At 43.3% G+C, this 25,622-nt stretch overlaps 1 protein-coding gene across 3 annotated transcripts in view; it reads right to left on the reverse strand.

Moving 5' to 3' along the window:
- ANKFN1 (ankyrin repeat and fibronectin type III domain containing 1) overlaps positions 1 to 25,622 on the reverse strand; it is a 302,026-nt gene that overhangs the window by 223,588 nt on the left and 52,816 nt on the right. For 2 of the 3 annotated variants that reach the window (XM_048818066.2, XM_075119245.1), the window contains exon 2: positions 6,985 to 7,220. The gene's annotated coding sequence lies outside the window, so the exon portion shown is untranslated. Of the gene's footprint in view, positions 1 to 6,984; positions 7,221 to 14,973; positions 15,140 to 25,622 lie in introns of those variants that run through there. The other variant, XM_075119244.1, reaches the window with a different exon arrangement.

Below are 25,622 nucleotides of genomic sequence, written 5' to 3' on the forward strand. Positions count from 1 at the left end.
GAAGGCTGCTGAGGAGCTGGGTGGGAAAGCTATCAGGAAACCAGGCCTGGAAACATGTCTGCCTAGTTTCCATCAGAATTTCATCAAAATCATCACATTCCCGCATTTTGGTTTTGACAAATTGGCCCGTTGCATTGGATAATTGTTCCATCCAGCTCTAATCTTGTGGCTAAAGCCCTAGGAGAAATAGTTGTCAGAATAGAAACTATTCTAGACCTTTGGCATGATAACTATTATAGAATTTGGGGTGACAACAGATGGCAGCTCCCCTACCTAACAGATATGGTTAAACTCAGTTCATTAGGGTTTGTAAAGCACTTTGAGATCCTGGGACAGAAGGTGTGAAATATATCAAATTATATAAATTACAGGCATCCTTTGCAAGGACTACAAATAAGTTACTGCACTGTACTGAGATAAGCATACAGACCTCATTTAATAGGTCTTTCTGTCCCTAATTGTCCTTTCCCCACAGCTGCTAAAATTCAGTATTTTCCTCTGGTCTCTGCTCACTAAGGGGATGCAGATTCCTTGACTAAAAGCCAGGCTGCTCCTCAGTGGTGTTTTATTCAGGTGGGGTCTGACCAGGTTTGGGCCCTTTTGTTTCATTCTTTCAATTGGCTAGAATTTGCTTTAGAATGTGGCCTGTAAAGGGACAATTTCACTTCCAAAGAACGTTTTGGCTATCCAAGGAATTCGCTGGATTTCAAAGGGGACACATTCACTCCTGTCACAAGCAAATATAGCTCTGTGGGCTCAATCCTCGGGGGAATTGAGTTTACGCTCAGCACAGCTGAGGAAAACAGGCTGAGCCAAGGACCCGCATTTCCATTCTTCTAATTCAGGGCCAGCCAGGCACTGAAGTGGCACCACCTCATTGAAAGCAGCCCAAGTTCTTGCTGCAAAGGCAATAAGGACCGGCTGAGCCAACCAAGGACCAGGCCCTGAATACACCATCAAAGGAGCCGAGGCGTGGAGTAGGGAGATATGAAATGGTTGCACCAGATATGTGTCATCTGACAATTCCTCTGTGTCAGGGGAATAGCTGGTTGTCCCTTTAGGCCAACTTACTTGTTGCTTTGCATTGCTTAGTCAATACAAGGTGGCTGGAGCCAGGGTCAAGTAATTAATCCACTGAGCTCTATGAAAACGCACTGACTTATGCCAGTGATGGTGCACTGATTTTAGTAGTAGAGCTGAATGGACAATTGATTTTTTTGTTCAGAGGCTGAACCGAAAAATCAAAATCATTTCGGAGCAAACAGAATATTTCATCTGATCCAAAACATAACAAAAAATTAATTTCATGTTGTTTAGTTAGAGTGCTTTTTACCTTTTTAAAAAAAATCTAGCTAAATTTCTAAAGGAAACATTCTTTTGACAGGAAAAGTCAAAACATTTAGTTTTTAAAATGATAAAATGAAACTTTTTGACTTAAAAAGTCCTCATTTTTTTGGGCTGAAACTATTTGCCGAATTCAACTCAGATTCACAAATTGTTTCAATTGACACCAAGCTGCATTTTTTAAGAGAATAAACTATTTGTCCAAAAAGTCACTCAGTTTTATTTAATAGGGATGCACACAGAAACACACACATGTACACACAAGCACTTACACCAGAAGTGAATTTATCCCCAAAGAGCAGGATGATTTCATGGCCCCTTGTAACTTATTTTACAGAGTTGGGAACCCGGAGAGCTTTCATGTTCTATAGTTTTATTAAAAGATGAAGATTTCCATCTCATTTCTCATCTTCATTTACAGTAAGCCAGATCTCCTCACCCCTTCCATTCTCACAGGGTTATTCACTGCCTGCCTGAAATATAAACTCATCTAATAGCTGAGAAATTACTAACCCTGTGGTCCTACAAAGTTGCTGATTCTTTAGAAAATTTACCGCCAAGTAATTTTCCTTCGTGCGGGCTCTTAATCTGATCTTCTACTTGAAGTGTTATGGAAAATACAGAACTTCTCATTATAAATATAGCAATTAATTGTAATTAATTCACTCAAAGATAAATCTTTGCTTTAATCATTTTAGACAATGACTAGGGGGAAGAAGACTCTGACCTGACTTTTGCATATATGGCAGTGATTGGCTAAAGGAGATGTGGAGAAACTCTGCCTCTCTGGATGCTGTATAAGTAGGTAGGTAGATATATAGGATTACAGATAGATAGTCTTATAGTTAAGGGACTGGCTTGGGACTCAGGAGACCTGGATTCAATTCCTGATTGCTACAGACTTCCCTTGTGACTGTGGGCAAGTTGCTTAATATCTGCATGCCTCAGTTCCTCCTCTGTGAAATGGAGATATCAATTCTTCCTACCCTTTTTTTTAAATGGTCTCTTGTAAATTTTTCAAGGTAAGGATTATCCTTTACTGTGTGTCCCTACAGATCCTAGCACAATGGGGCCTCAACTCTGTTTGGTGCCACCCAAATACAAATATAGAACAATAATAATAATATCCCATAGACAGTCATCTAATCACAGATGCTCTGGAATAGGTTGGTGCAAAACTCTCTTTCTTGGAAATACTGACAAAGGATTTTGCCCCACCGAAGATTAAAAAAAAACACTATTGCCCAACACTCAGATATACAGATTTTCTGGGGCTACTATGCCGTGCTATAAGGACAGTCTCCTGGATACCAATAGAATTCTCCAGGTGCACCTGCTCCAAGCCCACTTGGGCCTCCAGACAACATCTACAATCCTACTTTTCTGCTGCAGTTAAGAGCACACTAAGATCAGAAATTTTACCACAAGAGCCATGCCGCCACTAAGTTTTGGTCTGGGATGAGGTAACTTTGCAACTGTATGATCAGGATGCAGATCACTAGCCACATTGCTTTCCAGCAGTTGTGTCCATAATATAGCAGTGGTGCTCACTATCATTACAGATGGACCTGAGTTGCAACATTCAATTCCCACAGAGTTGACGGAAGGGTGGAGTGGGGAGGTTTCAGAACTAAGGTTTTGGTTGACCCTATTCTGAAGAAATGGGCCACTTATTTTGAGTCTTTCTCCTTCCTCCAAAACTTATGGGGAGTTGAGATTTAGAGTCTTGGCTTAGACTCATTTTTAATATTACTTTGCCCTCCTATTGAGTCTTCCATTCAATAACCTCAGTGAATTAATGCAACCTCCAGCATCCCCTTTGATGGTTACATAGAGCTGAATTCATCCATCCATGCAGCAGCCACTTCTGAAGTAGGATACAGCATCAGGGCCCAGCAACAGCGGACAACAGGTTTAGGATGGGACATGAAGGAGAATTCCACATCCATTGAAACTGCAGGAGGAATTTACGTACACATAACGTAATTACCTAATCTGGAATTTGGCCAGGACACCAGGGCTATGAAAAGAGATATGGAATCTTTAATGACCAGAAATAGTCAGCACTAGAGCTGGTCAGAAAAACTTCAGTAGAGCCATATCCTGTCATAACATGCAGTTTAATAGAAATCTAAATGCTTTGTGAAATCCGGTAGATTTTGCCAGATTTTCTTTTTGGAAAAAACTCAGAGTAAAAAAAGTTCTGAAGATGTCAAAACATCTTGTTTCGACATTTTCAGAATGAAACATTTCTATCTGAAACAACTATGTTTTGATTTTTAAAAATGCATATGACATTTTATACTATAATACAGCACAATTTAAAAAGCCAAAATCTAAACAAAATGTTTGGATTTTGTCAACGTTTCCATTGTGGAGAATTTCAATATTTTGGGGGTTTGTTCCAATTCAGATCAATGCCAGATTTTGGAATCTCAAAATCCTCTGCAGTACTTCTGGCCTCTGCAGAAGCTCTAATCATGACTGTAGTTTTATTCTTGTGTAAAAGATGGCACATCCAGAAGAACAGTGTTCCCTTGTCCATTGCTAGGGACACTCAGTGAACACTGACTCAAGAGAGAAGAGTATCACCTACTGAATCACCAATCCCATTTCTGCAGCACCCATGTGTTTCTTCAGTCTCCCATCCAAGCATTGATCATGCTTACTTAACGTGCTGGATCTGATAGCATGCTCTCTCTAGATAAAGGAGGATTAGCATTAAAAACTAAATCATCATGCATTCAAGGCCAAACATGCTTTGGATGTGATAGACTGTAGGATTTTTGCCCATGATCCATTTGCAGAACTCCCAGTTCACAGATCAAAGACTGCACATAGCCCTTTATTTGTGAAATATCAGAAGAATGTAAATAAGGAGAATATTGAAGACAGGGGTGGGGAAAAGAAAGACATGAATGGTTCTGAGTCTTGAAGACAGGGTAATTATTCTATTCAATTATGCATTCAATCCCATCTGACTGTAATTAACAATGTGTTCTTTTTGGATAAATATACAGCCCAGCACAAAACTTCCACTGTGTTTTTTTCTTAATTATCCATCATCCTACCAAATGCAATTAATAACTCCCCACTAAAATGTAGCAAATGGGTTAATGAATATTTGACGCTAATGAACATTGTTACTAAAATTGTTAACTTGAGGCAACGAAAAACTCTTTTCAGAATTTTCTCAGAAGTGCTGAACACCAATATTGAATACAGTGTATAATCCTAACAGCTACATTCTCAAATCTTAATGCGGGGTTTGGCTGTATGGACATCAGAGCAAACCATGCAACTAAAAGGCTAGGACAATACTTTGAAAATTAGTGGTTACAGGAAGGGGTGGGCCAAAGCACTCCATAGAGGTGTTTTTATTGATGGAGCACTGGATTTTCAATGAAGCAAAAATTTATGTGGTAAATATTTGCTTCCTTAAATAGTTTATTTTTTTTGTGGGAAAAGTGAAAATCTCCATCTAAAAGGCAGTTTTCAGTCATTTTTTGCCTGTTTTTGGCAGTGTTAGGCCTAAATATTTTTAGATGCCAAAAACTGAGCTGGTTTTCAGGGGGAGGGAAATATTTTCCAAGCTGCTCTAGGCACAGGCTGTCTTCTTTAAAGCTTCCTATTCAATCAACTTAAAAGTGCAGATTGCACTTGTGAAGGTCTTGGGCTCGGGCCTTTTCTTAATATTTCCCATTGTTTCTCCTTCTGGGTGGTAACAAAGGTGAGATCTCTAGTGCACAAAGCAAATCTTTTATTTTAATCAACATGGGCAACATTTTCAAAAGTGCCTAAATCCCATTTTGAAAAGTGTCTAGTGTCTAAGACACCTAGGCTCCCAAGTCCCATTGACTTTCAATGAGACCTAGGCTCTCAAGTGTCAAAGACACTTCTGAAAATGGGACATAGGGTCCGAAGTCATTGAGGTACTTTTGAAAATTTTACCCCATGTCTTGTAAACCTGCTGTGAACAGGGTTAAAAAAACCATGGGGGTTGAAATGCCAGTGTCCAGTCTACACTAGTACTCTGAACATTGCTCTCACCAGTGGAGTTGCATGAGTGGGAAATTTTAAGTGTGTAGACATGGCCTGGGAGACTGTGGTTCTGTTTAAACTTAGGACCTGTGGGCAGTGGCACAGAAAGCTTACCCCCACACTGATCAACCAATATAGTATTGTCCTATTCTTCAGTGGCCACTTAGAGTGAATGGAGTATATAAATCTCCATAACTACCCAGCCCTTAACGTTTCTGCCAACAGAGGGTGACCATTATGATGCCAGTTGTGATGAACAGCTCTCCAGTAGGAACTGGACTGAGGCCATCAATTCATTTCACAACACTCAGGTTACTGGGACCATCTTAATTCAAGGGACTAAGTTCCTATCCCAATATGCAGTGGTCTCAGTATCAGATTTGGGATGAATTCTCTGGGGACGTTTATTTTGCCAAAGTCCTGGTCAGGATCTAGAGGAAATATCCCCAAGTCACCATTAAAAAACATCAATAGTGTGTTTCACCTGCCATATATTGAGAAGACACAGGCAAGTAAATCATGCTATTTCCAAGGCATTCATTTGAATTGTACACGAAGGTACAGGGCAAGCTTTCTGCTGCATGAGCAGCCTCCATAAGAATACTGTTCTATGAATCACTGTATTTCCCTACAGCACCTCAGTGAGCTACGGCAAAATACAGGCAAATGTTTCAATAGTAAATGAACTCAGGCTACATGATTCCCCCGTTCTTACAACATCCGCACCAATTTCTGAAACATGCAAAGATCCAAGTGGACATAGTACAGCCCAACGAGGAAACTGGCAGCATGGAGCAAATATACCTGTTTTTATGGCATACCTGAGATTGAATTTATAGTGTTATGGACTATTTTTGTTTTGGCTGGTTTTTCAGGGGGTGGGCAGGGAGGTGTAAAAGAGGGTGAATGTGGATTTGCACTTCCTGAAAGTTGAGAATAAATGACTTTCTAGAAGTGCAAACCCACATTCACCTTCTTTTACACCTCCCTGCCCACCCCCTGAAGGACCAGCCAAAACAAAAATTGTCCATAACACTATAAATTCAATCTCAGGTATGCCATAAAAACAGGTATATTTGCTCCATGCTGCCAGTTTCCTCGTTGGGCTAGCTTAGCTGCATTCACACTGATATTAAACAAAATTAACCCATACTTCCATAGTCTTGGCAGTTGCTGAGAACAGTGAAGATGTCGCTAACCTTACAGACAGACACAATGAATAAGAGCCTCCCTGAATGCTACACTTATTTGTCTTTGGGTTGCATGAAAATCAATTGATCCAAAATCCTTTACAAGCACCTTGCTACTAAGCACCTGTGTGATCAATATCTCTGTAGACACTTGTCAGGCAAAATGACAGGGAATTTTCTGCCCCTGCAAAGATTTTAAAATCCATTCTTTGTACAGTTTCAGCCACATATTTAGAGAATAGATAAGAAAGCATATGCCTAACACTTCACATTTGATGAACATTATTTAGAGAAATGCAAGTTTTGCTCTTCCTCTCTGCGTTTATTTCTAGATGAGGTTTTCACCACCCAGTCTTCTCATCTGAAAAGGAAAAGAAACCAGATTTAAAAATCATGAAAGGATACTCACATGCAGTGGCTTCAGCTTGTCTTTCCCTCTTGCCAGTCTACTCAGAGGTTTTTCCTTCTGGTACTCTTTGGGCTTCAGCTGAAACAAACCTTCTTCGACAGAAATGCTTTTCCTCCAGGCTGCTTTGTCTGAGATTCCCAGATGAACGCAGACTCTTATGCCATTATTGGAGTTCTGTTGCTCCCCTAAAGCAGGCAAAGCTTTGGGTCTGTCATCTTCCACTTGCTGAGCTTGTGCTGGAAGAAACAACACACAAGAAACTGACAACTGATACCATCTGAATACCCAGGGGACAGCAACCTGAGATGAAGAGGTAACACATTAGATTGCTGCAGGATGGCACAGTGTATCATCTGTCTCCCATTGGCATTCTGAACCATGGAAAGTCTACAAAGTATTATTTATGAACTTGTAAGTGTGTGAGTAAATCCAGGTAAAACTATGATGGTTTTATACAGTCAGTAGCAATACACTTGCATTAAAACCTAAATTTTTTTAAATACACTAAATATCTTAATGACACAACCCTCCCTTCCTTTGCTAGTAACCACAGAAAATGCTAAGGTAACCTTGATAGCTGAAGTGTCCTGCTTGAAAAGCTTAATTACAGCCCCTATATTAGCTCTATAGACTGTCTTGAAGCTAGTTGTATGGAGTTAACAATGTTACATAGCCACTGAGCCTATTTAGGGTCTTAACAAACGTCAAGTATCATTTAGAAAATAAAATTCTAAGTCAGCATGTAAAAATTAAGGGACGGATCCTTAGCTGCCATCAGTTGGTATAGCTCCATGACTTCAACAGAGCTACACAATTTGCACCAACTCAGGATCTGGCCCTAATACTTCTTTACTCATTACTGAATTGCAACCACGTCTGGGGTGAAACAAATGTACTGTTTAACAGCACACAGGAAAGCCAGCCAGCAAGTTCAGGAAATGAAAAGTATTTTGTTCCATTTGGAAATACAAGGGGACTTAAAATGGGCAGAATTTAATGTTGCTATTTTGGACTATGCCCCAAGAGCCCAACGCCAACAGAAAAAAAATGAATTTTTTCCCCATGCACAAATTGTTTTGAACAAAAACAGTTGTCTTTTTATCAAAAAGGTGGAAATAGGGACATTTTGTCTATGTGCCAGAGGAACAGCCGTGTTAGTCTGTATTCGCAAAAAGAAAAGGAGTACTTGTGGCACCTTAGAGACTAACCAATTTATTTGAGCATGAGCTTTCGTGAGCTACAGCTCACTTCATCAGATGTTTACCGTGGAAACTGCAGCAGACTTTATATACACACAGAAATCATGAAACAATACCTCCTCCCACCCCACTGTCCTGCTGGTAATAGCTTATCTAAAGTGATCAACAGGTGGGCCATTTCCAGCACAAATCCAGGTTTTCTCACCCTCCACCCCCCCCACACAAATTCACTCTCCTGCTGGTGCTAGCCCATCCAAAGTGACAACTCTTTACATAATCAAGTCGGGCTATTTCCTGCATAGATCAAGGTTTTCTCACATCCCCCCCACCCCCATACACACACAAACTCACTCTTCTGCTGGTAATAGCTCATCTAAACTGACCATTCTCCAGGTTTAAATCCAAGTTAAACCAGAACATCGGGTGTGGGGGGGGTAGGAAAAAACAAGAGGAAACAGGCTACCTTGCATAATGACTTAGCCACTCCCAGTCTCTATTTAAGCCTAAATTAATAGTATCCAATTTGCAAATGAATTCCAATTCAGCAGTTTCTCGCTGGAGTCTGGATTTGAAGTTTTTTTGTTTTAAGATAGCGACCTTCATGTCAGTGATTGCGTGACCAGAGAGATTGAAGTGTTCTCCGACTGGTTTATGAATGTTATAATTCTTGACATCTGATTTGTGTCCATTTATTCTTTTACGTAGAGACTGTCCAGTTTGACCAATGTACATGGCAGAGGGGCATTGCTGGCACATGATGGCATATATCACATTGGTGGATGTGCAGGTGAACGAGCCTCTGATAGTGTGGCTGATGTTATTAGGCCCTGTGATGGTGTCCCCTGAATAGATATGTGGGCACAATTGGCAACGGGCTTTGTTGCAAGGATAAGTTCCTGGGTTAGTGGTTCTGTTGTGTGGTATGTGGTTGTTGGTGAGTATTTGCTTCAGGTTGCGGGGCTGTCTGTAGGCAAGGACTGGCCTGTCTCCCAAGACTTGTGAGAGTGTTGGGTCATCCTTTAGGATGGGTTGTAGATCCTTAATAATGCGTTGGAGGGGTTTTAGTTGGGGGCTGAAGGTGACGGCTAGTGGCGTTCTGTTATTTTCTTTGTTAGGCCTGTCCTGTAGTAGGTAACTTCTGGGAACTCTTCTGGCTCTATCAATCTGTTTCTTTACTTCTGCAGGTGGGTATTGTAGTTGTAAGAAAGCTTGACAGAGATCTTGTAGGTGTTTGTCTCTGTCTGAGGGGTTGGAGCAAATGCGGTTGTATCGCAGAGCTTGGCTGTAGACGATGGATCGTGTGGTGTGGTCAGGGTGAAAGCTGGAGGCATGCAGGTAGGAATAGCGGTCAGTAGGTTTCCGGTATAGGGTGGTGTTTATGTGGCCATTGTTTATTAGCACTGTAGTGTCCAGGAAGTGGATCTCTTGTGTGGACTGGACCAGGCTGAGGTTGGTGGTGGGATGGAAATTGTTGAAATCATGGTGGAATTCCTCAAGGGCTTCTTTTCCATGGGTCCAGATGATGAAGATGTCATCAATATAGCGCAAGTAGAGTAGGGGCTTTAGGGGACGAGAGCTGAGGAAGCGTTGTTCTAAATCAGCCATAAAAATGTTGGCATACTGTGGGGCCATGCGGGTACCCATAGCAGTGCCGCTGATCTGAAGGTATACATTGTCCCCAAATGTGAAATAGTTATGGGTAAGGACAAAGTCACAAAGTTCAGCCACCAGGTTAGCCGTGACATTATCGGGGATAGTGTTCTTGACGGCTTGTAGTCCATCTTTGTGTGGAATGTTGGTGTAGAGGGCTTCTACATCCATAGTAGCCAGGATGGTGTTATCAGGAAGATCACCGATGGATTGAAGTTTCCTCAGGAAGTCAGTGGTGTCTCGAAGGTAGCTGGGAGTGCTGGTAGCGTAGGGCCTGAGGAGGGAGTCTACATAGCCAGACAATCCTGCTGTCAGGGTGCCAATGCCTGAGATGATGGGGCGCCCAGGATTTCCAGGTTTATGGATCTTGGGTAGTAGATAGAATATCCCAGGTCGGGGTTCCAGGGGTGTGTCTGTGCGGATTTGATCTTGTGCTTTTTCAGGAAGTTTCTTGAGCAAATGCTGTAGTTGCTTTTGGTAACTCTCAGTGGGATCATAGGGTAATGGCTTGTAGAAACTCGTGTTGGAGAGCTGCCGAGCAGCCTCTTGTTCATATTCCGACCTATTCATGATGACAACAGCACCTCCTTTGTCAGCCTTTTTGATTATGATGTCAGAGTTGTTTCTGAGGCTGTGGATGGCATTGCGTTCCGCATGGCTGAGGTTATGGGGCAAGTGATGCTGCTTTTCCACAATTTCAGCCCGTGCACGTCGGCGGAAGCACTCTATGTAGAAGTCCAGTCTGCTGTTTCGACCTTCAGGAGGAGTCCATCTAGAATCCCTCTTTCTGTAGTGTTGGCAGGGAGACCTCTGTGGATTAGTATGTTGTTCAGAGGTATTTTGGAAATATTCCTTGAGACGGAGACGTCGAAAATAGGATTCTAGGTCACCACAGAACTGTATCATGTTCGTGGGGGTGGAGGGGCAGAAGGAGAGGCCCCGAGATAGAACAGCTGCTTCTGCTGGGCTGAGAGTATAGTTGGATAGGTTAACAATATTGCTAGGTGGGGTGAGGGAACCATTGCTGTGGCCCCTTGTAGCATGTAGTAGTTTAGAAAGTTTAGTGTCTTTTTTCTTTTGTAGAGAAGCAAAGTGTGCGTTGTAAATGGCTTGTCTAGTTTTAGTAAAATCCAGCCACGAGGAAGTTTGTGTGGAAGGTTGGTTCTTTATGAGAGTATCCATTTTTGAGAGCTCATTCTTAATCTTTCCCTGTTTGCTGTAGAGGATCTTGATCAGGTGATTCCGCAGTTTCTTTGAGAGCGTGAGGCACAAGCTGTCAGCATAGTCTGTGTGGTATGTAGATTGTAATGGATTTTTGACCTTCAGTCCTTTTGGTACGATGTCCATCTGTTTGCATTTGGAAAGGAAGATGATGTCTGTCTGTATCTGTACAAGTTTCTTCATGCAGTTGATAGATTTCCACTCCATACGGCTAAATGCAGTGCCTTGCATAATGACAGGTTTCAGAGGAACAGCCGTGTTAGTCTGTATTCGCAAAAAGAAAAGGAGTACTTGTGGCACCTTAGAGACTAACCAATTTATTTGAGCATGAGCTTTCGTGAGCTACAGCTCACTTCATCAGATGTTTACCGTGGAAACTGCAGCAGACTTTATATACACACAGAAATCATGAAACAATACCTCCTCCCACCCCACTGTCCTGCTGGTAATAGCTTATCTAAAGTGATCAACAGGTGGGCCATTTCCAGCACAAATCCAGGTTTTCTCACCCTCCACCCCCCCCACACAAATTCACTCTCCTGCTGGTGCTAGCCCATCCAAAGTGACAACTCTTTACATAATCAAGTCGGGCTATTTCCTGCATAGATCAAGGTTTTCTCACATCCCCCCCACCCCCATACACACACAAACTCACTCTTCTGCTGGTAATAGCTCATCTAAACTGACCATTCTCCAGGTTTAAATCCAAGTTAAACCAGAACATCGGGTGTGGGGGGGGTAGGAAAAAACAAGAGGAAACAGGCTACCTTGCATAATGACTTAGCCACTCCCAGTCTCTATTTAAGCCTAAATTAATAGTATCCAATTTGCAAATGAATTCCAATTCAGCAGTTTCTCGCTGGAGTCTGGATTTGAAGTTTTTTTGTTTTAAGATAGCGACCTTCATGTCAGTGATTGCGTGACCAGAGAGATTGAAGTGTTCTCCGACTGGTTTATGAATGTTATAATTCTTGACATCTGATTTGTGTCCATTTATTCTTTTACGTAGAGACTGTCCAGTTTGACCAATGTACATGGCAGAGGGGCATTGCTGGCACATGATGGCATATATCACATTGGTGGATGTGCAGGTGAACGAGCCTCTGATAGTGTGGCTGATGTTATTAGGCCCTGTGATGGTGTCCCCTGAATAGATATGTGGGCACAATTGGCAACGGGCTTTGTTGCAAGGATAAGTTCCTGGGTTAGTGGTTCTGTTGTGTGGTATGTGGTTGTTGGTGAGTATTTGCTTCAGGTTGCGGGGCTGTCTGTAGGCAAGGACTGGCCTGTCTCCCAAGACTTGTGAGAGTGTTGGGTCATCCTTTAGGATGGGTTGTAGATCCTTAATAATGCGTTGGAGGGGTTTTAGTTGGGGGCTGAAGGTGACGGCTAGTGGCGTTCTGTTATTTTCTTTGTTAGGCCTGTCCTGTAGTAGGTAACTTCTGGGAACTCTTCTGGCTCTATCAATCTGTTTCTTTACTTCTGCAGGTGGGTATTGTAGTTGTAAGAAAGCTTGACAGAGATCTTGTAGGTGTTTGTCTCTGTCTGAGGGGTTGGAGCAAATGCGGTTGTATCGCAGAGCTTGGCTGTAGACGATGGATCGTGTGGTGTGGTCAGGGTGAAAGCTGGAGGCATGCAGGTAGGAATAGCGGTCAGTAGGTTTCCGGTATAGGGTGGTGTTTATGTGGCCATTGTTTATTAGCACTGTAGTGTCCAGGAAGTGGATCTCTTGTGTGGACTGGACCAGGCTGAGGTTGGTGGTGGGATGGAAATTGTTGAAATCATGGTGGAATTCCTCAAGGGCTTCTTTTCCATGGGTCCAGATGATGAAGATGTCATCAATATAGCGCAAGTAGAGTAGGGGCTTTAGGGGACGAGAGCTGAGGAAGCGTTGTTCTAAATCAGCCATAAAAATGTTGGCATACTGTGGGGCCATGCGGGTACCCATAGCAGTGCCGCTGATCTGAAGGTATACATTGTCCCCAAATGTGACCGCTATTCCTACCTGCATGCCTCCAGCTTTCACCCTGACCACACCACACGATCCATCGTCTACAGCCAAGCTCTGCGATACAACCGCATTTGCTCCAACCCCTCAGACAGAGACAAACACCTACAAGATCTCTGTCAAGCTTTCTTACAACTACAATACCCACCTGCAGAAGTAAAGAAACAGATTGATAGAGCCAGAAGAGTTCCCAGAAGTTACCTACTACAGGACAGGCCTAACAAAGAAAATAACAGAACGCCACTAGCCGTCACCTTCAGCCCCCAACTAAAACCCCTCCAACGCATTATTAAGGATCTACAACCCATCCTAAAGGATGACCCAACACTCTCACAAGTCTTGGGAGACAGGCCAGTCCTTGCCTACAGACAGCCCCGCAACCTGAAGCAAATACTCACCAACAACCACATACCACACAACAGAACCACTAACCCAGGAACTTATCCTTGCAACAAAGCCCGTTGCCAATTGTGCCCACATATCTATTCAGGGGACACCATCACAGGGCCTAATAACATCAGCCACACTATCAGAGGCTCGTTCACCTGCACATCCACCAATGTGATATATGCCATCATGTGCCAGCAATGCCCCTCTGCCATGTACATTGGTCAAACTGGACAGTCTCTACGTAAAAGAATAAATGGACACAAATCAGATGTCAAGAATTATAACATTCATAAACCAGTCGGAGAACACTTCAATCTCTCTGGTCACGCAATCACTGACATGAAGGTCGCTATCTTAAAACAAAAAAACTTCAAATCCAGACTCCAGCGAGAAACTGCTGAATTGGAATTCATTTGCAAATTGGATACTATTAATTTAGGCTTAAATAGAGACTGGGAGTGGCTAAGTCATTATGCAAGGTAGCCTGTTTCCTCTTGTTTTTTCCTACCCCCCCCACACCCGATGTTCTGGTTTAACTTGGATTTAAACCTGGAGAATGGTCAGTTTAGATGAGCTATTACCAGCAGAAGAGTGAGTTTGTGTGTGTATGGGGGTGGGGGGGATGTGAGAAAACCTTGATCTATGCAGGAAATAGCCCGACTTGATTATGTAAAGAGTTGTCACTTTGGATGGGCTAGCACCAGCAGGAGAGTGAATTTGTGTGGGGGGGGTGGAGGGTGAGAAAACCTGGATTTGTGCTGGAAATGGCCCACCTGTTGATCACTTTAGATAAGCTATTACCAGCAGGACAGTGGGGTGGGAGGAGGTATTGTTTCATGATTTCTGTGTGTATATAAAGTCTGCTGCAGTTTCCACGGTAAACATCTGATGAAGTGAGCTGTAGCTCACGAAAGCTCATGCTCAAATAAATTGGTTAGTCTCTAAGGTGCCACAAGTACTCCTTTTCTTTTTGTCTATGTGCAGCATTTGAAAATGTTCAGTTTGAGGGTTTTCAAAGAAACCCCCCCAATTTTTTTTCAAATGGAAACCAAAAGTGTTTTGGGTATTTTTGGAAATTTTCCCTGGGGAAAAAAAAATAAATTTCTCTGCCAGCTCTAGCCAGTCAGGACTTTTGTTTTGCCCCATATCCAAAAGACATTTCTTCTCATTCTAAAGTGCCCCTTAACACCAGGCACTGGTTCAACACTGATTAAATGGGAAGAATGCTCCCTATTCTTCTGCCTGCAGCATCTGGGTACTGCCAAGACATCTCCCATGTAAACACTGACCTATCTTGAGCCTGCTTAGCTTGAGAGAGCTGACGAGAATAAAATCTGAGCTACCATCTCCACAGTTGGAAATAGGAATATTGTGAAAATCTGTCATGCATGGAATTGAACATTATGATTTCATGGGGCATTATTTGTGAAGTTGATGGTACATGTAACAGTGATGCCATCATTTGAATTTACACAACTCTTTCTACAACATTTTCAAAAGATGAATAACATTCTTACGAACCTGTGCAAGCTGCGAGCTGCAAAATAAAGAGAACTACGACCGAAACAAAGGGAACATATCATTCTGATCCAAGCTAAACCATGATTTTTCTGCAGAAGGATCTCATATCTGAACAACAGATTTCACTAACAGGAGGTTCAGTAACCAGGAGCATGGTCTTCAGAGATCTGATGCTTCAAGACAGAAGGGAATGCCAGTTAAAATGACAGCAATAGCACATCATCCTGGAACGAGAGTATTAAGTCTAAAATATAAATATCACCCAAGCTTGTGGTAAGTGTGGTGACTGCTTATTATATAGCGTCAAAGTCAGATATAGGTACAGGTCAGCTATGTTCATTAGAAATGTCCATAACCCGCTACTTTAATTCATTGATTTGGATCAGTGCATATCTCTACTGGGAAATTTTGAATGATACTTGTGAACTCCTGGAAAAATAAAAGCTGCTCCATTTCTAAATTATAATATGGAGAAAATAAGTGAGTTTAGACAGACTCTCTTAAATATTACCCTATTCTACAGAAAGGTGCCAAAGTGAAATTCGTCCCATGCAAAGGGGTAAACAGCAGCTTGTGCTGGGGGTAACTACAAGATGAGATGTCATCACACACAAAACCGTGTTCAGCTTTTCAGATGATCTAGTCAAATCTCAGTCACACCATTCAAACAGTCTAAACTCCCTGAATACAAGAAGCATACCTAGATTTAGATACACCAAGAGGAAGACAAACATTTTCAGTACATGGGATAATTCTACAAACGGGTTCTTGATCCTTACAAAACAATCCTATTTTTTTTAAATCATCCTAAAAGGAAAACAAAAATGCGTAGGGACAAAATGATCTCCCATCCATGTAGTAATCCACATGTTCAATATCTGTTTCAATTTTCAGTCACCTTATTTTCTCTTTCCCTTTACCGCCTTTTGTGCCCCCCGCCCCACCACCCAGAAGCAATAAGATACCGCCACACAATACAGCCATCCATTCCCTCCTCCTCAATTCATGAAGAAACTTGTACAGATACAGACAGACATCATCTTCCTTTCCAAATGCAAACAGATGGACATCGTACCAAAAGGACTGAAGGTAAAAAATCCATTACAATCTACATACCACACAGACAATGCTGACAGCTTACGCCACACGCTCTCAAAGAAACTGCGGAACCACCTGATCAACATCCTCTACAGCAAACAGGGAAAGATAAAGAATGAGCTCTCAAAAATGGATACTCTCATAAAAAACCAACCTTCCACACAAACTTCCTCATGGCTGGACTTTACTAAAACTAGATAAGCCATTTACAACACACACTTTGCTTCTCTACAAAAGAAAAAGGACACTAAACTTTCTAAACTACTACATGCCACAAGGGGCCACAGCAATGGTTCCCTCAACCCACCCAGCAATATTGTTAACCTATCCAACTATACTCTTAGCCCAGCAGAAGCAGCTGTCCTATCTCGGGGCCTCTCCTTCTGCCCCTCCACCCCCACGAACATGATACAGTTCTGTGGTGACCTAGAATCCTATTTTCGACGTCTCTGACTCAAGGAATATTTCCAACACACCTCTGAACAACATACTAATCCACAGAGACCTCCCTACCAACACTACAAAAAGAAGGATTCTGGGTGGACTCCTCCTGAAGGTCGAGACAGCAGACTGGACTTCTACATAGAGTGCTTCCGCCGACGTGCACGGGCTGAAATTGTGGAAAAGCAGCATCACTTGCCCCACAACCTCAGCGGTGCAGAACACAATGCCATCCACAGCCTCAGAAACAACTCTGACATCATAATCAAAAAAGCTGACAAAGGAGGTGCTGTTGTCATCCTGAATAGGTAGGAATATGAACAAGAGGCTGCTCGGCAGCTCTCCAACACCACTTTCTACAAGCCATTACCCTCTGATCCCACTGAGAGTTACCAAAAGAAACTACAGCATTTGCTCAAGAAACTCCCTGAAAAAGCACAAGATCAAATCCGCACAGACACACCTGGAACCCCGACCTGGGATATTCTATCTACTACCCAAGATCCATAAACCAGAAATCCTGGGCGCCCCATCATCTCAGGCATTGGCACCCTGACAGCAGGATTGTCTGGCTATGTAGACTCCCTCCTCAGGCCCTACACTACCAGCACTCCCAGCTACCTTCGAGACACCACTGACTTCCTGAGGAAACTACAATCCATCGGTGATCTTCCTGATAACACCATCCTGGCCACTATGGATGTAGAAGCCCTCTACACGAACATTCCACACAAAGATGGACTACAAGCCGCCAAGAACACTATCCCCGATAATGTCACGGCTAACCTGGTGGCTGAACTTTGTGACTTTGTCCTTACCCATAACTATTTTACATTTGGGGACAATGTATACCTTCAAATCAGCGGCACTGCTATGGATACCCGCATGGCCCCACAGTATGCGAACATTTTTATGGCTGACTTAGAACAACGCTTCCTCAGCTCTCGTCCCCTAACGCCCCACTCTACTTGCGCTATATTGATGACATCTTCATCATCTGGACCCATGGAAAAGAAGCCCTTGAGAAATTCCACCATGATTTCAACAATTTCCATCCCACTATCAACCTCAGTCTGGTCCAGTCCACACAAGAGATCCACTTCCTGGACACTACAGTGCTAATAAATGATGGTCACATAAACACCACCCTATACCGGAAACCTACTGACCGCTATTCCTACCTACATGCCTCCAGCTTTCACCCTGACCACACCACATGATCCATCGTCTACAGCCAAGCTCTGCGATACAACCGCATTTGCTCCAACCCCTCAGACAGAGACAAACACCTACAAGATCTCTATCAAGCATTCTTACAACTACAATACCCACCTGCAGAAGTGAAGAAACAGATTGATAGAGCCAGAAGAGTTCCCAGAAGTCACCTACTACAGGACAGGCCTAACAAAGAAAATAACAGAACGCCACTAGCCGTCACCTTCAGCCCCCAACTAAAACCCCTCCAACGCATTATTAAGGATCTACAACCTATCCTGAAGGATGACCCAACACTCTTACAAATCTTGGGAGACAGGCCAGTCCTTACCTACAGACAGCCCCCCAACCTGAAGCAAATACTCACCAGCAACCACATACCACACAACAGAACCACTAACCCAGGAACCTATCCTTGCAACAAAACCCGTTGCTAACTGTGCCCACATATTTATTCAGGGGACACCATCACAGGGCCTAATAACATCAGCCACACTATCAGAGGCTCGTTCACCTGCACATCCACCAATGTGATATATGCCATCATGTGCCAGCAATGCCCCTCTGCCATGTACACTGGTCAAACTGGACAGTCTCTACGTAAAAGAATAAATGGACACAAATCAGATGTCAAGAATTATAACATTCATAAACCAGTCGGAGAACACTTCAATCTCTCTGGTCACGCGATTACAGACATGAAAGTTGCGATATTACAACAAAAAAACTTCAAAACCAGACTCTAGCGAGAGACTGTTGAATTGGAATTAATTTGCAAATTGGATACAATTAACTTAGGCTTGAATAGAGACTGGGAGTGGCTAAGTCATTATGCAAGGTAACCTATTTCCCCTTGTTTTTTCCTAACCCCCCCACCAGACGTTCTTGTTAAACCCTGGATTTGTGCTGGAAATGGCCCACCTTGATTATCTTTGTAAGGAGAGTGATCACTTTAGATAAGCTATTACCAACAGGAGAGTGGGTTGGGGAGGGGGGGCGGGGAGAAAACCTGGATTTGTGCTGGAAGTGGCCCAACTTGATTATCATACACATTGTAAGGAGAGTGATCACTTTAGATAAGCTATTACCAGCAGGAGAGTGGGGTGGGGGGAGAGAAAACCTTTTGTAGTGGTAAACACCCATTTTTTCATGCTTTGTGTGTATAAAAAGATCTTCTACACTTTCCACAGTATGCATCCGATGAAGTGAGCTATAGCTCACGAAAGCTTATGCTCAAATAAATTGGTTAGTCTCTAAGGTGCCACAAGTACTCCTTTTCTTTTTGCGAATTCATATACTGTATCTCATAGGGCCTATGGCTTGTGTTATGCCCAGGTCAGCAGAGTACATAGCCATAATGGTCCCTTCTGGCCCAAAAATCTATGGAAAATGGAAGCACTAAAGATCTCCTACGGATAGCAACACTGACTATGGCATGGGAAAGTACAGATGCTGTGCAATATCAGGGGGATAGGAGAAAAGAATTATTGCCTGAATTAGAAAGAACTGAAGCACTACTGTTTGCTTAATCAGAGCTTTCCATCTACTTCAATGGGCTTTGCATCAGACCCCAAGTGTCTGGAGTGACACTATATGAATGTATGCTTTAGATTCTCTCTCTTACACTTATTTATCCCCGATGGAATATGTATTCCTGAAAACAGTTTTGTTTGAAGCTACAGAGGCAGATAATCTGTCACTATTTCTTACAGTTACATAAATTTATCCCTAAAAATACACCTTATACGATCCTACCATCCCCTTCCATTCTTCCCCCTCCCTGAGGAGATGAAAGGAATGGAAAACCTACCACTGAAATGCAGTGTTCTCTGGAATGGAGTATGATACACACTTAACAGCACCCTTTCTTGGCAGCTTAGGGAAGGAAGCATGCAACCTCTCTAAATGACACTAGAAGGGAAATGTATTTAAGGGCCATGATTTATTTCCCCAAATTGGGATTTGGTTGGATTATTGAAGATCTCTCAACAGCACTTGATAAAATCAGATGGTGATTTAAATGCAGTCAAAGAGCTCTGATTTTCTGTACCTGTCCTTTGGAGGATGTGGCATGTCAGAACATTGAAATGCATTTAAAGATTTACTATTAGGGAGTTAAAACAATCACTTAAAGGATGATGGAAATCACATAATGCTAGAGCTGCATTTTAAATCATTACAGATTTAAGAGAAGCAGTCTATGACATTTATCTTTACAATAGAAAGGGGTGCTGAAATTCTAGAAATTATGAAGCACATAATTCAAGGCACCACAGGTTTGAATTCATTCTGGAAGCTTAACTGTTACCTGTAAGTCTTTGAGGAAAATAGTGGGTGCAGGTTACCATGCACTTGCAAAAATAAAGATGCATCAAAAGGATTGCTTGGACAAAGCACATTTGCTGAGTGAGGGCACCAGTGAGGGAAATAAATTATGGGAATTGTTCCTGAGAATGTAAAGGTCCAGCTGTTACAGCAGAGTCCACGGCCAATGAAAATAGAAATACAGCTGGCCAGCCAGCATGTGGCTCCTCAAGTAAAAGGGAATAAAGCCGGGAGTGGAAGATTTCAGGTTGCACTACATAATTTGTGCTTCAAGTCCAATCACTTTATTTATCCCCACTGGCTTTCTCCTGGATTTTGTGTTTAACTTTACACTCGGTAGCAAAAGTTTTCACATTAATAACGCAGCCATGCGAGCCGGTCTGAATAATGGGGGCAGACTAATCCTTTAGATTAGGGGAGGAGGATCTTGTGGTTAAAGCCTAGGACTAGGACACAGGAAATCTATTTACTTGTTCACTGCTATAGTATCTGAGAACCTCACAAACCTTCAATAGCAAGTGCAATGTACTGGCTATTTTTAAAACAGCTGCTAAAAGTAAATTTATGTCTCTTCCAAATTTCCATATACCTTCTTGCTCTCAGAGACTGGGATGTGGGCAGTCGTGCCTAGTGGTTGGAGCAGGAATCATCAGCCAGGAACAGGCGCTCAGGGGCTGAGTCAGAGTCTGAGGCCAGGTATCAGACCAAGAGTCAGAGCCAGAATCAGAAGTCAGAGCTGGGCTACCTAGAGTGAGGCAAGGCAAGGTTCATAGCAGCAGCTGGGAACATGCAGGCCTAGGAGCTATTACAGCTGTGGGTGAATGCTGTGAGCAGCCACTGAAATGCTGCTGCTGCTGGGTATAACAGCTGGTTTACAGACTCTTCCCACTGATCAGGCAGCCTCCTACAGGCCGGCTGCGCTGATTAGGTTGCCCATGGATTGGCTGTGCTGCAATCCCTGATTTCTGACAGTACACTCCGCCCCTCCCCCGCGAGGGTCTTCAGGGCCCAGTTTCTCAGGCCCCATGAAACTCTTGTAATAGATGTGCTCTACTGGTTCCCAAGACCGCTCTTCCATACTGTAGCCTTCACAGTCCACCAGGTACTGGAGCCTTTCCCTAAACTTTCTGAGTCAAGGATTTGGTGGACCAAGTAGTCCTTCTGTCCACCTTCTTACAGGTGGCAGTGGTGGGTTGGAGTTCTTGGGGTAGGGATTTAAAAGCAAGATGCGAGAGACAGGATGGATCCTCAAGGATTCAGGCAGCTGTAACCTGAAGGCCACTGGGTTTACCTGTTCTATAAACTTGAAGGGGCCCAGGTATTAGCAGTCTAGTTTGCCAGATGGGTGGCATGATTTAAAATTCTGGGCAGAGAGCCACACTTTGCCCCCTACACCAGACTGGGGGTAGCCTGGCGGTCTTGTTCTCCACAATGTTTGTAGGCTTCTCTGGCAAACTGTGATTGTTGCTTGAGCTCCCAGTGCAAGTGGGAGTCTAAATCAGTGATGGCCAGTATTGGGAAAACCATGGGTAAGTCTCTGGGTGGAAGCGGGGATGAATGCCATAGTTTTCCAAGAATGGGCTTTGCTGGGTAACCCATGGAAGTGGGAGACACTTTCCAGGAAGAGCCAGGCCATCTGCTGTGTGGTGGAAGCAGTATGGATCGGGATGAAGTGCACCATCTTTATTAGGAGGTCAACAGCTACCAGGGTTACCAAGTGTCCCTCTGAGGATGGCAGTTCTACAGTGAAGTTCACGGATATAGTAAACCAAGGCTGTGGAGGTCTGAGCAGAGACTGGAGGAGGCCTAGGGGTTTTGATCATGAGTCCTTGGTCCGGGTGCAGAAGTTGCAGGACCTGATCTAATCCTTGATGTAAGCTCATAGGCCTGGCCACCAGAAGCTCCTCAAGACCAGATTCCAGGTCTTGCAATGGCCAGAATGGCCCAGAAGTGGCGAACAACAGCACACTTTCAATAGCAGAAGCCCAGGGGTTGTCCCGCTACAAAATAAATACAACCCTTGTGATAGAGGAACTCAGAATCAGGTTGGGATGATCTGGGTTGTGAATGGATCTTTGGGGAGCATGGAGCAGATGGAGGACATCAAACTGCTATCGATCATTCTTTTGATGAAGTTGGACATCTTCAACATGATGGCAAAGGCTTACTCACCAGGTCTGAAACATTAATCTTTGTAGGATAGGGCATCTGCCTTCCCATTTCTCCCCTGGGCAAATGTTACCACCTAGTCAAAGAAAGTGAAGGAGAGAGAGAGAGAGAGACCAGTGGATCAGGCATTGGTTAGAGCATCTAGCAGACTGTAGGTACTCCAGGTTCTTGTGGTCCGTCAGGACTTTGACTGGGAACCAGGCTCATTCTAGGAGGTGGTGCCACTTCTTGAAAGCTACCTTGATAGCCAGTAGCTCCTTGTCCCAAATACCATAATCTTTTTCTGCTAGGGTTAGCTTCCAAGAACAGAAGACAAAGGTGTAGAGTTGGTTGTGGGGCCTGCATGCTGAGATAAAACTGCACCTCTGGCAAAATTCAAGATGTCAGCCTCAATCACAAATTGTTGAGTGGAATCGGGGTGAATCATGATGGGTGCTGAGGTGGATGCTCTTCCGTCACTCAAAGGCTGACTGAGCCACCATGGACCAAGCAAACCAGGCTCCCTTTTGCAGAAGCACCATTATGAATGCAACCAGGCTAGAGAATCCTTTAATAAATCACCTGTAAAAACTGGCGAACCCAAAGAATCGCTACTCATGTCCTTGGGTGCAGCCCAGTTGGATATTGCAGACACCTTACATGGGTCCATAGTAAATCCCTCATTTGAGATGATACATCTCAAGAATCCCACTGTTTCCTTATTGAACTCGCATTTCTCGAGCTTCACATTGAGGTGGTTTTGGCAGAGTCTCTCCAAGAGCGTGCACATGCTGATTATGGGAGGGCTTGACTTTCAGAGAAAGTGAGGATGTTGTCCAGGCAAATTATCACATATTGGTCCAGAATGTCCCTAAAGATATTTATGAAATGCAGCTATTGTACACCTGTGGGCTGCTGCTTCTGGGCTTAAGAGCTGGTCTGCTGATTCTTCCCACCAATCAGGCATTACAGCCATTCAGGTAGCCTATGAAAGGCCACTGCACTTGTTAGGTTGTCCAGAGACTGGCTCTGTTGTAGGCCCCGATTCCTGACATTTCCAAGCATATATAAATCCTAGTTTTCTCCTCAAAGATCAAGAGCGAAATAGGCAACAGAGTTAAGATGACAACCATAAAGAAACCTCAAAGTAAAATTGTGGAAATCAACTAGGTGTGTGCTAGCTTCACTGCTGTTGCAGCCTGTGTCACACCAGCTCCCTCCATTTTAATTGGCTGCACATTTTTAAAAGTGTCTTTTACCCTGGGCCTGACCCAAGGGCCGCTGAAAGTCAATGGAAAGTCTTCCATCAGCTTCAAGAGGCATTGAATGAGGCTATATGGATGAAATTCACCCCAATGGAGAACAAGGCCTTTGCATCACTTGTCCCCTAATTTAAGGACTTCAGTAGTGCTCACAGGCCCTGCGCTTTGCACCAGGGCAAATTTCATCCTATACAACAATACCTGGACATATTGGGAATGTGTGCTGTCAGCATCCTTAACAAGTTCAAAGGCAGCCCAACTAGGATAGCTCCTCTAGGACATTGTATGGAAGTCACAGCCGTCACCCCAACAGCGAATAGATGGACTCAAGTTTCCAGCAGCCAATGACTCTGCTCATTTTCTCCAAGCACGTTCACTGGCTGTGAGCTATTAACTTGCCAGAGCATCCAATCAACGCCAGCTATTTTTGGCTGACATTCAGAGCCCCAGTTGAGTAGAGTCTGGCCAGTACTGGCAACAGAGCAAGGCCGACACAGACACACCACACTAGCAGGAGGAAACGGGGAGAGAACCTGGGTGTTCTTGATATAAGATTGTATTTTTATGAGGCTAATAAACACAGTGTCTGCTCATTCCCGTAGGCATGTGGAAATCTCATTTCATAATGTCACATTCCTGAAGAGTACAGTTGGCATAATCCAGAGAATACATTTCTCTCTCTCATACACACACACATACACTCCCTCCCTCCTCATTTTATAAATTAAGATTACAGCAGCAGCAGAACTAACTGAAAAGAAAAGGCAACTCCACAGTACCCCACTGTCTTCTGTTCTGTCACCGGTCCAGCCGCCATCATTCTTTCTATCCCATTGTCCAAATCATTCTGTTTTTGTGGGAGCTTGGGAAGAAAAGTTACTATGAATTTAGGGGGGAAAAATGCCTAGCCCTGACTTTTGATCAATCATCTCCTAGTCAAGAATGTCAGGCCTATTAAGTGCTGCTTTGTTGCCAAACATTAACAAGCCAAAAGTCAGCACCAGGGATTGGAACAAGCTCAGTCTCATCTACATTCACTGCCAAAGCCCTACGGGAGCATGATGGAGAAGGAAAGAAGAGACCAAGAATTGAGATGTGAATTCTCTTGGCTGTCAACCTCCCAACACAGAACCAGCAGCGGCTAGAGCTGTGTGAAAATACTGGCAGCCGCATTGAAACTGGGCCATTTTTGGTGGGCGTGCCAGGTCCACCTGCAATTTTGTGCCATTTCACAGGTGGGAAAGGGGGTTTTAGATAGAACAGAAAATATCTATGGCTGGAATCATCCTTTTATCCTGCAGAGTGATCATTCTTCAGCCTTGGGCAGATCCTCAGCTGGTGTAAATTGTTGTGTAACCCCCTGGATGGACAATTTACAGCTCGATTAGGATCCGCTCCGCCCCCCTTAGTCTTCTGATGTTCGTTTTGTAGATCCTGCTGAGTTTCCATGTGGCACCACCACCAGCTGGTGGACTTCCCAAAATGAAGTAGGATAGTAGTGCTCTATCAATTCCCTTACCCATGTGGAGACAACTGCACCCAAACCATCCCAGCCTCATTCTGGTAATTAAATTCATGCTAGGTCACAGCCACATCACCAGCTGTGCATTAATCATCACGAACCAAAGAATGGATCCCTATGCTCTGACCTCCTGAGAGATAACTGTGTATGAAACCGATGGGATTGAAAATTAAACATCTCAGACTCAGTTTCAGGGTTTAATGGACTGAACTGAGCATGTAAATGGGAATCAGTCATCCCCAGAGTTCTGCTCCCAGCTCTGCAACTGACTCACTAAATGGACTTGAGCAAATCTGTTCACTCCTCTGGGCCAAATCTGCCGCAACCTATTTTGTTGTGGTAAATACTTGCAAATTGAGCATGTGCTTCTCAGGGCATATACTTTCTTATATTAAAGTTGAAAGCCCAAGACAATTTTTGTCTAAAAATATCAGCTGGGATTTTCAAGATAACTTAGGGGAGTTAGGTACCCAACTGTTATTGAATTTCAATGATATTTGAGTTTTTTAAAGGTGCCTTTGAAAAAAAATCTCACCTATATTAACTGGTTAACATTTTGTCCAAAAGTCCCATATTTTGCTACATATTATTTGTTACTCATCAGCTCACAGTACCCTTCCATTTTTTAAAAAATACTA

This window comes from Caretta caretta, chromosome 14 (genome assembly GCF_965140235.1).
Source record: "Caretta caretta isolate rCarCar2 chromosome 14, rCarCar1.hap1, whole genome shotgun sequence".
In the NCBI taxonomy this organism is placed as follows: Eukaryota; Metazoa; Chordata; order Testudines; family Cheloniidae; genus Caretta; species Caretta caretta.